The sequence below is a fragment of the Silurus meridionalis genome, chromosome 23 (genome assembly GCF_014805685.1).
Source record: "Silurus meridionalis isolate SWU-2019-XX chromosome 23, ASM1480568v1, whole genome shotgun sequence".
NCBI lineage: Eukaryota > Metazoa > Chordata > Actinopteri > Siluriformes > Siluridae > Silurus > Silurus meridionalis.
Genome location: NC_060906.1, coordinates 2,039,624 through 2,043,345, shown reverse-complemented (window position 1 = coordinate 2,043,345; position 3,722 = coordinate 2,039,624). Strand labels below are relative to the sequence as shown.

The 3,722-nt window shown below is 35.0% G+C and overlaps 1 long non-coding RNA gene across 1 annotated transcript; it reads right to left on the bottom strand.

Moving 5' to 3' along the window:
* LOC124376924 lies at positions 1–3,293 on the bottom strand. Its single transcript, XR_006924009.1, has 2 exons — positions 2,709–3,293; positions 1–477 (listed from the first exon to the last, which is right to left on the bottom strand). It is a non-coding gene; the product is annotated as an uncharacterized LOC124376924 (long non-coding RNA).
* Between the last annotated feature and the right edge of the window lie 429 nt (positions 3,294–3,722).

Genomic DNA, 3,722 nt, shown 5'->3' with positions numbered 1-3,722 from the left:
CAGTGGGTTACAAACCTATTTTATTCTTTTGCCAAACAAGATAAAAAGAATTCAAATAGGTGGGTTGCAGACATAATCACCCATCTGCTCCCCACTCCTGTCACAAGAAATGTTTTAAATAAGATGAGGACAGCGTATGAATTTATCTTGACTAAGGGTAGGAGCAAGATTTGTGTTCAGAAATAATAATTAGTATTTAAAATGCATTTTTTTTTTGTTTGTTAATATGTACAGATATGAAATTCATGTAAACTTGTATTAAAGCAACCTCCACAGCACAGCAGCTGGACAATGACATCCCGATAACAAAGCAGCACAAAAGCCCCAGTCAGAAGCAGTGCAACAGTTCCATTTTGGAGTCGGAAAGCATCACGGTGGAGCAGTCCTCCATCATTTATCACCACAGATCTCTCCCTTCCACAGTCTTGTCCTCCAACTGCTCCATCTTCCACCTCCCATTCCTTGAGTCAGGAGGGGCTATATGTGAAGAAGGGAAGAAAAGGTGAGTTTTTTGGCAGTGGTGTACTTTAATCCACACTATTAATAAATTTGCTCTCAGACAAAGCTGACTTCATGCAAATTAGATTTATTTGGGTCATCAGGTTATTGGTAGCCAATAAACAGTATTTTGTTATTTTTAGTTATTTAGCTGTGTTTACGTGACCAATGTCCAAGGGCTGTGTTTAATGTCAATCACTGACTTAAGCTAAGAGGGCTTTGGGGAAACCCAGTCCAGTACATTTTGCTTGATCGACAAAAAGCAGGGACAAAGTCATTTGGACACAAACGGACAGGACCACAGATCACCTCACAAGTGAAATGATAACTATTAACTTAAGATTCAACTGCAAACTTGACATTCATTGTTTAATAAACGTTCCTTGTCTATTGATCATTAAGGTTGCCGAAAATGTAGTAGGCAGAAGATTTTCCTATTTGATAAAATAACCGTATGCCTTGCACTGTGTGGTAAGTCGTGTTTTATTAAAAAATGTAACTCCATTACAATGCTAAGTATTCTATTTCATGACCAATATGATGTAGGCAAGTTAAAATGGTGTCTTGCAGGCAGCATGGAAATTCCTTTTATTGATGTCTGTGGCAAGAGAAAGCTCCCTGTTCGTGTATTTGATCATGGTAGAAATATTTCAGAGGCAACCAGTGTATTGACAATGAAATAGGGCTGATGTGATCATATTTTTGGTTTCTAGTCAAGAACTCAAGCTGCTTCTGTACATACACAATCAGCTGTAGCATATTTATTGAGCAGGACATTGACTTTGGATATTTACCCATTAATGCATTACAGTATTAGTAGTAGTAAATCATGCATGCATAACATTATTTTTCAGCATTTGAAACACTAAACTAGTCATAATTTAGCAATATTTGTAGGATGGAGAATGCAGTTCAACGTGTGATTTTTAAAGGACTGATTGCATTGAAACGAGACCTGTGTTCTAAACTGTACTAGATGATGTAATATATATAAACTTGAATCTTATTATTTAGGTTTGGACTAATAATTGTTTCCAGTAGTGTCTTGCAATGAAGACGAGAACAGTGATGGTAGTGGTGCTAAAACGGATGAGGAAGATTAGAGCAGTGAGAAGGAGAAGAGCAGTATTAAATATGAAGAACAGGAGAACAATGATGAATGGCAGTGGGAGCAAGATGCAGTCACTATCCTTATCCCTGTGTCTGTACAACTGACAGATCTGCATGGAATGCAACATGAAAACATGCTGAAATCTACATTTCTACATTTATTCAGTATTCTGCAAGTCAGAGACCCTTTCCAGCTAACCCAAGTGTGTTTTTTCAAACAGTTAAATAGCCAGGGTTAATGACACTTTAAAAATATCAATAAATGTAAGTAAACTCGATCTTGATATTGATTTTTGTTCTGTGTTCCAATAATATGTGTGTAACACCCCTTTAAGTTAGTCAGCACCTCGTGGCTTATTTAAATGCCCAGGTGAATTAGACAGGGGTAACATGGACCAGTATTCTAGATTCGGAGGGAGCAGCATTGAGGGATTAAATAAACAGACAGACAACAATGATGTGGTTGAATTATAATGAAGATAATATATTGTAGCGAAGAAAAAATGAATGAAAAGTAACCAATTACTGCTTCTTTTAGCAGAAACACAAAATAAAAAAAAAAAAGAATTCTATAAACCCAGATAATTTATTCTTTAATGAATGCAAATTGAATTAACCCAATTAGTTTCTATCTGTCTTTCTTTTTTAATATATATATATATTTATATTAAGATTTATTCTCTTTTTAATCTAAGTCAATCTAATTTCACTTTGAACCTATTTAATCTCAACTGTTTTACCTTGAACTTAATTTAGAATCTGAGAAATCCCCCCTAGTTTAAACCACCTCTATTATAATCACAATACCTCTTAACTTGGATAGAACATTTAAAATGGGCAAAAAAACAAAAACAATTCTTGTAACCAGCAAAGTATAGGACTCAATTTAACAATGTATGGCAAAGAAATGAAAAACTATGAGGAAAAAAACACAATGACCCTTAACCTTAAACTCTAATGAGCAATCAAGTGGAATGAACAATAATGCCACAAAATTCAACAGTCAATAAAATAAACAATTGTGATGCATAAATTCGATAAATTTCTTTCCTTTCAAACACCAGTTTTTTTTTTTATTAAAGCAAACAGTTCGTCCTTACCGAAGTGATGTTAGAGGAACAGTTCAGGCCTACCGTTATGCTGACCAGAAAAAAATATAGTCCACAAACGATTGAGGAAAACAACCAAAGAGTTCGATGTCAAGTCAATCTGTCGCCCTGTGCAATTCTTCCTCTTTCCCTTTTTTTTTTTTTTTTTTTTTTTATTCAGGAAAACAAAGTAGTAAATCCACTGAAGTCCTCATTTATCCTCGTTTCACTCAAGGTCTGTTGGGTGGCTCGCCATCTTGTTCCATGTGGTAGCAACTTAGTTCGTGTTGTTGCCAAATCCAAAATTCAACCAATTCAACAAAAAAAAATTCAGTTCAAACTAAACTAATACTTTACTAGAATCTCCTTCTAGTTTTTTTTTTTTTGTTTGTTTTTAATTCCCAAACGTGTTTTTTTTCCTCTCTCTTTCTGAAATCTCCAACAATCTTTAGTATTCCTCTCTCTCTTCTTTTTTTTCCGTGCTGTCCATCAGTCATTTCTCGGCAAATGAGTCCTCTCACTTCATTGGTCAATATCTCACACTCTCTTAAAGGAGACAACGTTCAGTAACGACCAATTACATTTTTCACATTCAGAAAATGAAATAAAAATACATATTTATTCAAATATAAATGTTATATTATTATCTTTTTTTTTCTGAATTCAATCAATAATTTTCTCCTTCCTGTTTATTCAGTATCCCTTACTGATTTACTATTTATTTATTTATAATCACTCTGGGTTACATGTGCACTTATGATAATTTGCAGCAACAAAACTTGGGATGACACCTGGGAGCCTGCCAGCAAGTTCAAGCATTTTTTGCTTGATTTTTTACTTTCACTGGAATTAAGGGGCCGAGCCCAACTACTGAAAAACAACCCCACATAATAATACCCCCTCCACCAAACTTTATACTTGACACAATGCAGTCAGATAAGTACCGTTCCCCTGGTAACCCCAAACCAGGCTCGTCCATAATATTGCCAGACAGTGAAGCATGATTCATCACTCCAGATAACACAT